The following is a 13,824-nucleotide window of genomic DNA, read 5'->3' on the forward strand; positions in this document are numbered from 1 at the left end:
CCCAAGTTCCTGGATAAAGGCTAAATAACTAAAAGGGCTGGTCAAGCAGCCAGCATTTCCATTTGTTCCAACTCACTGGTGGGGGCAGAAGACTGCTCCAAAAGCCCAGGTTCAACCCACCAGATGGACCGGGAAGGCGATGTGACCATTAAAATGTTGTAAAACATCACTACCTGATGTGAAAAGACACTCGCAACACATCGCAAAGAACAAGGAAGGAGTGTGGTTCCATCCGCTCACCAGCCCCCAGTGCAGGGCGTATCACAGGTGCCTGGAAACAGCACCCAAAGCCTCGGAGTCCTCCGGGGCTGACCAGCAGCTTTCGAGTGGGATGACACACAGGTGACTCAGCAAGCATCTCCACTAGAAATGCATCTCCAAACACAACCAGTGACTTCCTCACAGCTGTGGAAACCATCTCTGGATACATTTTTAAGCAATTTCAGTTCAGCTTCCAATTTGCCATTTGATAGAGGCACTGGGATGATGTCACTTTCAACTATAAAAATAAGCAGAATTCTAGTCTTTCATGCCAGTTCCAGTCTCTGCATCCTCACCTTTATCACAATGATACATGGTGCTAGTAGGATGGCTTGTGTCCATGGAAAGAACCCCATCCCTTATCACAAACCACTGGAAAAAAGGCTGCAGGAACTGCCACCCTTGTTCTCTTACTTGAAGCTGCTCTTCCAGCAAACTGCTAGGAGTGACTCTCATCACTGTGGGCCTGTGTTCTGGGTAGAGGACAAGTGTCTGTGGACTGTCAGGCTATGACTGTGCCCTTGAAGTGCTTTGCACTGATAGTCCTGAATGACTGTTAACGCCTGGGTTCTGGAGTTAGAAAACACAAGTTTAAATCTCAGCTCTGCTGTGTGATCTTGGCGGGATTGTTAACCTTGTAAACCCCAGTTTCCTCATCTATAAAATGGGGCAATAGAATCTACTTCTAGCACATGGTATGAGGGCTGAATGAGCTGTAGTGTGTAAAGTACTCCATATAATGCCTGGAAAATAAGAAGCAATAAAAATGGCAGCCATTGCTGTAATTATTATTTGCCTCAATAGATGAGGGTATAGAGGATGCAATTACCATTGCCACAGAAATGAGATTTAATTCCAAGGTTTGGAATGGCATTTAATTCCCCCGAAGAACTCACGGGGCACAGGAAGGAGACCTTTTCCACTAAGTACGTAATGAATGTTCAGCTCCTCAGGAATTAGGGTTTGGCATCAGAGGTAACCTACCGTTTTCCAAATGAAAAACAAAAGTGACTGAGGAAGAGCACACACCAACTTGGTTCTTATCTCAAACCCACCCTAGTGATTTAGGGTGGAGGACAGTAAGAAGAGGAATGTCTGTTAGGGGAATTAACTTTGGACTTGACATCCAGGCAGATGACCTTGTACCCATAGCACAATCCTAGGGACCATAAGGCTGAACCTTCTGACCAATGAACTGGAAAAGGAAGTCCTACAAGGGCCCTCTGAGACCACCCAGTTCAGCTCACTCATTTTCCTAATGGGGGAAACTGAAGGCCAAATTGGGAGAGAGCCTTGCCCGGTGGCTAGGCCTGTGATGACAGTCACACAACTTCTGAGTGTCCAGGAATGATCTCTTCTTTAGCCCATCTCAGTCCCGCCTGGATTACTAGCTTGAAAATTCTCTGGAGTCACCTACATGTTTGTATACTAGTAGTGTTCCTCTCTCCAATGCCTCTCAGCTCCCATAGCAGCAGCCCACCTTGTCCTGGCCTCTCTGTCTGAAATAAATACATCTATTATTTGCATGTCTAAATGGATATGAGGTTTCCTATTATCCTTTGCCAAACACTCTGTAGGCTTTAAGGTTTGTTCTGGACTACTGAAGAAGGCAGGATGGGTGATGGGACTCCGAGCAGCAGCCAAGCAGGCTGTCAGCATGGGTTAATCTTAGAGGACATGATTCCCTCGGCAGAACACCACACATTTGTCATCATTCTCACAGCAGATTGTCTGACGTGGATAATGAATCAGAAATACAGGCAGAAGTTGTGGCGTCTAGCAGCCCTCTCCTGGGTCGGTCCCGAGCTACAAGTCCGCAGCTGAAGCAAGTCTTGTTATGAACTCCCAGGAAGGGGCTATAAAGTCCAAAGAGTGGGCAGCTTTGCTGGAGCAGACATAGCCACGTGCAATGATGCCCCGGAGGAAAGACGCCTGAAGGAGCTTAGCCAAAGGCAGCAGAGAGAGAAGTGAACACTAAGCCAACAGCGTAGAGGAAAAGATGGAACCAGCTATTAATCACCAGTTAATGACAGGTCATCCCTGTCTCTGGACCTAAACCTCACCATTAAGTTTACTGGCCAGTGCTTACTAGTGGGCCTGGTGCATCCTGGATACTCAATATATCCCTGTTGGGTGAGTGGGTGGGTCCCTGCGTGCTGACCCTGCGTGGCTACTCAGCAGTTAATGATCAAATCACAGCCTGTTGGGACCAGAAAATACCTTTAAACTAATCCAGTGCAGCAACTGTATTTTATACCTGAGGAATCAGAGACATAGCTGGGGAGTGACTTGCCTGGTGTCACACAGAAATATGGCAAAGTTACTTTCTAGATATTTGTCAGACTGAAGGTATCCTGGAAATGAGGGTACCCTCCTCTGGAACTGGGTTTTTTTTTTTTTAAGATTTTAAAAGTGATTTTTAGGGAGAGAGGAAGAAAGAGAGAGAGGAGAGAGAGAGAGAGAGAGAGAGAGAGAGAGAGAGAGAGAGAGAGAGAGAGAGAGAGATGTGAGAGTGAAAGAGTGAAAGAGTGAAACATCGATCTGCTGCTTCCTACATGCTCCCCACCGGGGATCAAGCCCACAGCCTGGACATGTGCCCTGACCAGGAATCGAACCAGCAATCTTTCAGTGCACAGGACAAATTCCAACCAACTGAGCCACACTGGTCAAGGCCCTCTGAGACTGTTAACTCCCTATTTTGGCATCTGTACTTTCATCACCAGGGCTCCATTTTGTAAGTAAGCTTTTTGGTGAAACACTGTCCCAGCGCTACACCAGCAGAACAACAAGCTCCCATATCCAAGGTCAAGTGTTTGTGGACTATGCCAGGAGGAATCATTCTTGACAACCTCCTATGATGCCTTGAGGACTAGAAGTATAAAGGCCAAGGCATTCAGAATTCGCCCAGTTTTAATAAAACAAGTACACCTGCTCTCTTGGGGCAAACCCAGGTGTTCCTTACCTCACTAGAACCCTAGCAAAGATGGCAACCAACCCTGTGGTCTCTGTCCAGAGGCCAAGTTATGTAAGGTTATATACAAGTACACGTGAGCCCATGGAGTACAACTTCCCTGGTTATTATGTATATATTCCAACCTCTACAATTCAGTGTAAGCCATAAAAAAATAAGCAACCCAGTTGAGGCAAGGGACTCAGCCTTCTGACTCTAAGATATTTCACTTCTTGAGTCAATGAAGAGTGAAATCCAATAAAAGTACCTTGATGGGATTGCTATTCCCAATGTCACAGACATTCATCAGTGGGGGTGACACAAACAATTTGGTCTGGGAGGAAGGTTCCGCCATCCTTTCCATTGGCCATGGAGCCCTAACTCCACCCCAGCCTGGCGGGTGCTGGGAGCAGCCACACCTCCCACCTGCTGACAGCACCGCACAGGAAATCCCAACCTACAAGCTCCTCAAGATGGAGAGAAGACAATCAGCGATAACCGGCATTTCTTATTCTCTTTGGCTCAGCTGCTTATTCTCAATCTTTCTTTTTTAAGTCTACCAAAATAACCAGCATTTATGATTTTGAAGCAGAGTGATGATTTTGAAATACAAATCTGCTAATGTGACTCCCACGCTCAAAACCTCCATCTTCTCCCCAGCTCCTTGGTCATAGGCTAAGCTCCTAATTTTGGTGTTAAACTGACTGATCTCACTTTCATAGGGTCATTGAATGCTCTGCCTTGTTCTCCAACACACACACACACACACACACACACACACACACACATGCACACTTGAGTAATGAAGAGTGAAATATCAACCACTTATATGTCTCTTACATGTGCCATGCAAATTCAAGTCTATATAACTCGGCAAATGCTCTCTATCTGCATAGCAAAGCCTGTCCCTTGTTCTAGTTTCAAATTGACTGTCTTCCAACGCAATCTCTCCTGATCCTGTGAGCCTATCCCAAGTAGAATTAAGCATGACATTATTTGTTCAACAGTGCACCACGTTCAGACCCAACTGTGACATTCACTACAGCACAAAGCATTTCTTTTCATGTCCATTTACATCAATATACTGTGCACTTCTCAAGGGCCGTAGCAACTGGGCCGTAATCATTTTTGTGCTCCTGGTACTTGGAAACAAGATTGGCCCTTGAGACACATGGCTTTGCTCAGTGAAATAAGTCAATTTATTCACTTGGACTTTAGAACTTCTCCTTCCATTTCTGCAAATCATTAGCACTGACTAGAGGGCAAAAATAGCATGCTGTGCTAAGTAACAAGAATTCAACAGGCTCTTGTTTCCAGAAATCCTAATTCAGACTTAAAACAACAATTAGCAACGTTTCTAAAGACAACTGAGAAGTGGTGGAGGGGCTCCCCCGTGCATCCGAGGGCCGACGGAGCCTCCCCTACACTCTGGACGCCAGGCTGCCTCCCAAGCTGCAGGTTCCAAACTGCCAACAGGTACTAATTGTTTTGGATTCCAGAATAAGAAATCTGGATTCCCAGGAATTCCAAAGAGTTACTGAAATGATAAGTTTTTTCTACATTCTTCACAACCTTTTATTTATGTTCTTATAACAAATATGAAGTTTAGAAGTACTTATAAAGAAACGTAGCCTAGAGTGAAATTGTCAGCAAGCATTATTGGATCGTACTCAAATAATGTGACATTTGGATTTTCTAGCAAGTTAACAGCATTGCACAGAATCACATGTTGATATTATCAATTTAAAGACTTACTTTGTTCTACCACTGTTCTCTGGAACACCACACAGAGGAATCTTACAAAGTATAGTATGCAAATAAATGCATTCATATTCATTTTATTTACAAGAGCAACTCGTCTCTGGCAGCAGACTGGACCACACACACGCTAATAAGATGGCAGCAGCGACAAGCAAGACTGACCAGATCATGACTGCTCTTCCCAAGGTGCTCCTGTCCTCGTTCCTGGACTTGTCACATTAACCTTCAAGCCCACACAGCAGTGTTTCCTGCTCTTGTTTCCACTGGACCCTGCCGCTCCTCATTCAGAGATCCTACCCTCACCCACCAGGGCAAGTCCCACAGCCTGCCTCTTCCCATCGAGAGTCTTCGATGACATCAGTTGTGACCCAGTATTTCACTTGGCCGTGGGCAGAGTAGGGCCACAGTCAGGGCCCACAGCAAAACGATGGCAGGACAGAGATGTCAGAGCAATTTTTCCAGTAACGAGTACATATGCAGGTGCAAATTTCCCGACATTAATCTCACAGGATGAAATGAATCTGTGTCAATAATATTTAATGATGTGGTGGGGCTGGAGCTGCAAAGAGTATATATAGTAGAATTACTGACTTTCCCCCTTCATTTATGGAAGAAGGGCCTTTCATTTTACTCAATACATTGGACATTCTAACATGTTTGAGTAAGTTTAAACAGGACGGTTTTCTCTGCATATGAATAGCTGGTGAAAGAGTAGAGCAATTCCAGATCATGAATAGCAACAGCAGCATTCCAGCAGTTTTGTGTGACCACAGCATGCCAGTCCAAGTGCCCTAAACACACCTCCGATTCCTCACAGGCAATGCTCATATCATCCCCACTTCCAGGAGGAAAAACCCAGCTTCCATAACCAGGACCTGCTCTGCTCTCCAAGCTCAGAAGCAGGGAGAACCTACCCAAGAACTCTCTCCTGCACTCACAGTGTTGTCTGCTGGCAGCCAGCATGATCTGCATGTTATTTCCTGTTAGTATCAAGCTGTCCATTCAAAAACAAGATTGGATTTGTTTGCAAAATCAGAAATAATTGCTCTAAAACAAGGATGGAAGATACTTAGTTGACATGGTGGCTCTTTTGAACTGTAGACAAAATAATGAATGTTAATTGAAATGAAAAACATGTTAGCCATTGGAATAGTAAAATGATGCTATAATTCCTCTGTTGTTAGGGTTATTTGAGTCATTATACTAAGTCATAAAATTACACATGAAGAGCATAATGGCCTCTGTCATTTACAAAAGCTGCTCTGATGAGAGACAAACTCCCACATGAGACATTCTCCATCCTGGTAGCTATAGACTCATGACTCCTTCTTTTCCAAATGAAGGTCCCAGACACGAGATACTGTCCAAAGAGAGTCCAACTGTCCTAACAAACAGATGTTTATTGGAGAACATCTGGAGAAAGAGCCACCATTCTCCATGTAGTTCCCAGGAGTGTCCTCAGTGCTTCCAGGCACAAAGCTGGAATGAGACACATTGTCTAGAGAAGCTTGGAATTTCAAAGGAGAAATACAAAATAATGATAATAGCAGCTAAACTTGTATTGAGGACTTAATTATCCTGCTGATACTAGTACTATTACTACCACCAATAACAACAAACACGTTTTGAGCTCTTAACAATGCTCCAGGCATTGTTTTAAGCTCTTTACACTAAGTGTCTCATTTACTCCTCAGACTTCATGAGCAAAACATACTCCCAAGGTTGGTCCCAGTTATCAGGGTGGAATATTATCTCATCCACTGATTCGAGGTGGCGTTTCAACCACAGGAAAGCCAGCGTCTTTATGTGGCTTCCCCCCATCAGACCCGCCCCAGGTCAGGAGGGTGAGGCTCATGAGGTGGTCCAGGTTAAGGTTCAAACACATCAGAAGGGACCAGAAAGCCCTCAGACATGCTTCTCAACCATCAGCAAGCCAGGTTTCTAAAGCACCTTCAAACCCTCAGGACAAGTGCATGTTTTTAAAATTTTAAGAAGAATTGGGGCCACCAAAAAGGTATGTGCCAAGTATGGATGCAACTCCAAGAGCACGAACATCTCTTGTTGTATGGGAATGTCAACCTCCAGACTAAGGTTCATTTCAACTCGAGCCTCGTGACCGCCTTTCACCAAAGCGGGGCAATGGCCAACTCAGCCGGGGAAGCACCACTCTTAACAGATGAGAGGATGCAATGGCCAGGTGAGAGTTTCCAGAAACCCTGTGTGCGCATGTGTAATGAGTCAGAAAGGATGAAGAAGGCACACACACCAAAATGGAAGGCACCCTCGGTGAAGCAGGACTGAGGCTATGAGAAAGGGAACTTCCGCTTTGTGACACTGTGTGTCTCTATCATTTGACTCTCTTACGGCCATATATTGCTGGACTAATGTATTAAAATCTAATAAAAAATGCATTTTCAGAATTTTTAAAGAAATGCACGTTGCCCCACACACAGCTGTGTGCCAGGCCCCTGTCTCCTGTAGTGCTTAGGAAGCCACAGTGGTTGGAACAGAAGAAAGAGCTTCTGGGTGCAGGAAGGGGGCTGGAAAGAGGGGAGTCCACCCAGAGAAGAGCTCTCCAACCAGTCCTCACAGGTTTCATTGAAGACCGAGGGGTCAGATCAAACAATTGGAACTAAATTTCCATGTAACTATATTTTGAGGGTCTGTTTAAGCAAAGCTATCAAAACAGAAGGTCTAAATAATCCAAATGGGGTTAGGATTCTAGAGATAATCTCTGTATTTCAACAAAAACTTATTTAGTACCTATTATGTGCCAGAAATTGGGTAAAGAATGCTAGTAGAGCTGCATGAAATGTGCTTCCTGTGACCTACATTACATAGAACAAGTGTTCCTAAGCATATGATCATATTACTCTGAGTGGCTGAACTTACTCAGGGTAGTTGTTACCTAAACTGTTTTTATTCGTATTTACATATTGAGACACCAGAAATTCTCATAGATGGCAAAGGTATCCAAGAAAATCCCTACATGGCAAGAGAGCTGCTATTAATTTCAGGACCCCCTCCAGCGGTTCTCAACCTGTGGGTCACGAACAATGCAAATACATCCTCCATATCAGATATTTACATTACGATTCATAACAGTAGCAAAATTACAGTTATGAAGTAGCAACGAAAATAATTTTGTGGTTGGGGGTCACCACAACATGAGGAACTGTATTAAAGGGTGACGGCATTAGGTTGAGAACCACTGCGCTAAACCGTTTTACATTGAAAAGCTGTGTGGCCAATGGGCAAAGGATAAGAACATGAACTTGCCAGACCACAGGCCCAGCTCTTCAGTGTCGCACACATTTCTGAACATTACTTGAATCCAGGTTTCCTTATACACAAAATGAGATATATATGTCCAGGGATCCTACTCAAACTGACTTCTAGCCTCAACTCACAAAGCTCTCCGTGTTCCCTGACCAGCCCATGAAGATTAGCAGGCTGATGTGATTATGTAAATTCCACTGACTGGTTGGAGACTCTGTGTCCTTCGCAATCACCTTCCATGAAAAGAGTGACAGATCAGACCAATGGCACCAGAGGCTCCCAAAGTTCAGCTGGTGGAATGAGCATGGCCACTGGAGCCACATGTGAAAACACACACACCAACTAGAATTCTGCTTTGTTAAGGGAAAGTGCCAAGCCAGCAGTGTAATAGCAAGCTATTAGGGAAATGCTAGTGAACAGTGGAGCTTCCTTTATTCCCTTAGGATAATGGAAAGCAGTGTACTCTGTTTTAAAATCCATTACTTCCTAAAAGAGGCCAGGAAAGACACTGTTACTATTACCAGGGATCTTTGGCATCCCTGTTTGGTTTCTTGTTTCATCTTTGTTTTCTGGCCCAAGAAAGTCCCTTTGTAACCCTGAGACCTTAAAAGAATTCTATGACAACGGACATGCTAATTGGGGGAAAAAGCAAATGATAATCAACAAGCCCAACACTAAGAATTTCATCTGGCCTCCCTCCAGAGACTTCATAATCCTGCCTCTTCCCAGGAGGACCAGAAGACTGAGGGTTTTGCTAACACAGCCTCCGGCTAATTGTGTGTAAGCTCAGGTGCGCACATGGGGCTGAGGGCCAGCACATGCCTTTCCGCCAGGGGCTCAGCTGCTATAATCTGAGAAAACATGTGCTTGCATGGCTGGGGGTCAATTAATTATTATGGGATGTGTGTATGAGAGAAAAAAGACCCACATTTGTTTTCTCATCACCAGCAGCAAGGCGCCCATTCTGGGAGGGCTGCATATGATCTCCTTTAGGGAAACAAGCCAGCAACGTGAAGCAGAAGTACACAGACCGCGTCGGGACAATGCTGCTCCCAGGACAGGCCCAGAGACAAGCGGCAGAGACACGGCATTCTAGGAGATACAGCTGAAACCAACACCACAGCCATCAACCCCGGGCCTTTCAGCAGCAGCCGTGCAGAAGGCAGTGCAGCCACATCACTTCCTGCCTCTTCCCTGCTCAGGACGCCTCCTCCACACTCAGTGTTGGAGGAGAGAAGCTCCCGCTCCCCTCTGTGCCTTCACTGGGGGAACTTTCGGGACCAGGCCAAGGGCCAATGTGTAGAAGTTACCCGCAGGAAACCTTCTGACTCAACAGGAGACGCTGGCTCGCCCAGTGCTGCGAGTCCAAGCCTAGGCCCTGAGAAAGGGGCTCCACAGAAGGCTCGCTGTGTTCTGTGCAGGCGTTCTCCTGTGGATGCTACTGCAGAGGGAGTTCCCACTTCTTAGTCGTGGGTCAAGTGCACTGAACGTCCCGGCATGTAAGTCTTTCTGTGCATCGGTATTCACTCCCATGGGACAGATTCTCCAAAATGGAGTCACGGTGCCAAGGAGGCCAAAATGCGCACCAGAAATGCTGTACCAATGTATGTGCCCATCAGCAGCACCTGCAGGGATCATTGCTCCACTTCCCAACCCCCCACTCTGCAGATGGCCACCCGGCATGGCTCTGGGAGCTGCTCTGAAGCAGTGTTTGGATATACCGCTGCAGGTCCGTAAGCAACAGAGCCGGTTAGAGCAACACACCAACTCTGCCCCATCACAGAAGTGGAAGTAAAAAGGCACGTGGAGAAACTGCTTAAGTTGGAGAACAGGCAGATTAGAAGGACATCAAATGTCACTTCCTCATGTTCTGACCAGTTTGCAGGTATTTCCTCAGGTATACTCACATATGGGAGACAGCAGCTGCGAGCCCAAGCCCCTCCAAGCGGGAGGGCAGCTCAACACCCAGCCCCTCTTTATCGGGGTTCTCCCCAGGACAAAGATGGGTCCATAAGAATTCTGCCTGCTGCCCTCCCAGCTGAGCAGTCCTGTTCTGGCTACAGGCAGTCCTGTTATGTCTTAGTCTGAAGGGCAGGAAGGGCCAGTCCCATAGGCCACAGGACAAAGGTGTCAGGCTTCAGAGAGAAGAGATCTGGAGGCTGCAAGTCTCCTGCATGGAGCGGGAGGGGGGTTTAGCAGGTCTCAGAGGCGCTGCAGGGGAGCAGTGGAACACTGCCCCCATGGCCAGGAGAGGTGCCCAGCATGCGGCCCTTCCTTTCCCCATCCTGAAGGCAGATTTAGAGGCCATTCTGCAGCATTCTGAGCAACACAGACCTTCAGTTCTGAGAGATTCAGGGGTCAAGGAAACAGATGACAACTTGTCACCACCAAGGCCACACCTGTGGCCCCAGATGGCCAACCTTCAGATGTGTCCAGTCACTTAGCACACAGAAAGGGTAGGTAGAGAGACAAGGTCCCAGAGAATAAGGCCACTAGGTCGGGGCAGAGCCTGGGGTATGTTGCTCTCTCCTAAACACAGGGCCACTTCCACACCAGACTGACAAGTTACCTCCACTTTCCCTGTGAAGTTCACAGGCACTTTCTGAGCATTTCTGGGTGTTCAGAAATGTGGTAGGTCCTGAGAAAAACAAAGGGAAATGGGACGCACCTCGGCCCTCATGTGAACGACCTGACCTTACCTGGAGTGTCGCTGTGTGCCGATGCTCACCCATCAGCTCCTAATTAAGTGCATCGGCTGCCCCTGCACCTCCTGCTCCTTTCTTGACTTTACTGACACATACATCCACTAATATGTCATGAGGCCCTACGGTTTGCCAAAACCCAAGCTTGCACTCCAGAGGGCACCTGGGCATTACAAGTAACTGGAGAAGCAGAACAAGGAGGGGAGTCTGCACTCTGTCCATAAAGAACTTACCGATCATGACAACCGACACCACCCCGGACAGTGAAGCCAACAGGGCTTGCACACTCGCGCCCATGTAGCCTGAGCAACCCCATGAGGCCAGCGGGGATTGCTCTCCCCACTCATTGATCCTTGGGGAGCTAGAGGCTCAGATGGGAAGCTAACTTTATTAAGCATCTACTATGTGCCAGCACTATGCTTACCGCTATTCTTATCACAATCCCACAATGCAGTTTTTAAAGCCCTCCAGCTTCTTTCACATAGCACGCCATTTGGCTTAAAGAACAATTATTCAAGAAAATGCAGTCCATCCTAAGCCACACAAGATGTCCCTCCATGACTGGTCTGAGAGACAACTTGTAGGGCATGGCTATGGGGTTAAGCCTCGGGCTGACCTGTTGGCAAAGCCACTAACAAGTCCCAGCTTAGAGGGCACAGTCCTCTTAGCATAATTAGGCTTGACCTTATGACACTCCCTAGATCTTATCTCGGTAGCTAATGGGCTGAGGGAAATGCAGCAAGTGCTGCCAAAACAAGTGAAACTCACAAGAACATTGTAACTATGGTGACCACTACCTTGTTTACCTCTAGCTATAAAATAAAGGCTCAGCGTGCTGTCTGGATCTCTCTCTGTGGCCTCAGCCGGGCACAGGAAGATCCACCTAGACCAGGGGTGGGCAAACTTTTTGACTTGAGGGCCACAATGGGTTCTTAAACTGGACCGGAGGGCCGGAACAAAAGCATGGATGGAGTGTTTGTGTGAACTAATATAAATTCAAAGTAAACATCATTACATAAAAGGGTATGGTCTTTTTTTTTTTTAGTTTTGTTCATTTCAAACGGGCCGGATCCGGCCCGCAGGCCGTAGTTTGCCCACGGCTGACCTAGACCCAGCTTATTCTCTTTGTCATTTCTTCATCCTTTCACTGCCCTCACTCAGGCTTTCGAACCGTTGGCTGAGCTGGCTCGAAACACAAACCTGTCCCATGACTCTCAGGGCTCTGCAGGACCGGACCCCACCCCCTCTCCAGCTCATGCAGCCACACCCTCTCAGTCACTGTGTCCCTGCAGCACTGGCCTCTCCTCCCACTTCCTCGGGACACCAAGTCCCTTCCTCTTCCCTGACTCAAGGCCTTTGCAAAGGCTGCTCCCTCCTCTGAGAACACTTCTCCTGGCCCTTTGCTCAGTGGGCACCTGTCACCTTTCACCTCCCCTATAGGCTTCCCCATTCAATGAACCTAAAGTGACTCTCTTATGGCACTCTGCTCTTATCCTGCCTAATACTTATCACAATACAGTGGGGCCTTGACTTATGAGTTTAATTCGTTCCGTGACGGAGCTCGTAACTCAAATTACTCGTATGTCAAATCAAAAAGTGAACGAGTGAGACATGCGATGCTGGGCTGATGTTGCGGCGTTCACTGTGACGTTCGCTGTGACAACTAGCGGTGGGGTATCTGAAGCTGGCTCGTAACCTGAATTTTAGCTCGCAACTCAAAGCAAAAAATCGGCGGAAAGACGGCTCGTATCTCAAAAAACTCGTTGGTCAGGACACTCGTAAGTCAAGGCCCCACTGTATTAGATACTTAGTTTCTTTTTATCTGTTTTCCAACACACTTTAATCTCCACACGGGTAGACCTAGTCCATTCATCACAGAATTCCAAACACAGACCAGCGTCTGGCAAGTGGAAGGCACCAGAGATTCTTGTGAAATAAAGAAAATACCAGATTTCAACGGAGTGGCGTCTGAGTTAATGACCTTTAACCCATCATCACTGATGCACGTGAGCTGTTTTCTGAGAGCTAGTCCTGCCCAAATGATGGCAGGAGGGACTCAAGCCCCCAAGTCTTTCATCATCACCACAGTATTGACAGATGGCCTTGCCTGGCTTCTGCCAAGAGAAGGACTCTGACTCCAGACTGGAGGAGAGCCCTGCCCCTTTGCCTTCCACTTGGGAGTTCCTCATAGGCATGGGTGGCTTGAGCCAGGTCCCCCACCCCTCAGGTAAAGGGGGGGTTGGCCCTGCACTTCCATGGGCAGCAGGACACACCAGCCCCTCCAGCTGAGGCAGAGTCATGGCTAAGGCAGCCAGAGGAGGCCTCTCACTCCTCAGCTACAGAGCCACATCCCTTTCAGTGTGTGCCCACGAACATCATCATTTAAGAGAATGCCTTGGAAAACTACCAAGGTCCCCAAACTAATTAACTTTCATCTCTGCTGTCCCTGCGTGTGTGAAGGCCTTGCCCTTTGCCCACTCTCTCTAGGAGGAACATTAAAGGCAGGACATTAGTTTAAGAACATTCCATTTAAAACAAAAGTACTCTAAAGATAGCCTTGGATGTCCATCTAAATCATCCTGAGTCCATTTTCTGGCCCAGAACCCGCCTGGTCAGTGCCCCAAATGGGCCCTACTATGGTGCCTGCTACCTATAAAGAATGCCTTTCACGGTTCATTGGTTGAATTAATCTGATATAAAATGAAACTTTGAGTGTTGGGATCTTAATGAGTTTAGGCAGAGCCGCAAGCAGGCCACAGTAGATTTATTAATAACAAAGGCCAAGGAGAGAGGTTTCGAAAAATTAAAACAGAAGTCAGTGAAAGAGGGAAAATACAATCTGGTCACTTTAGTAAAAGATGATGATGTGTT

General features: G+C 46.9%; 1 protein-coding gene across 1 annotated transcript in view; it reads right to left on the reverse strand.

Annotated features, from left to right (window-relative positions):
• The window catches only part of SPOCK1 (SPARC (osteonectin), cwcv and kazal like domains proteoglycan 1), a 500,524-nt gene that overhangs the window by 131,659 nt on the left and 355,041 nt on the right, over window positions 1-13,824 (reverse strand). The gene's annotated exons all lie outside the window — the stretch shown is intronic.

This window comes from Myotis daubentonii, chromosome 5 (assembly GCF_963259705.1).
Source record: "Myotis daubentonii chromosome 5, mMyoDau2.1, whole genome shotgun sequence".
NCBI classification, from domain to species: domain Eukaryota; kingdom Metazoa; phylum Chordata; class Mammalia; order Chiroptera; family Vespertilionidae; genus Myotis; species Myotis daubentonii.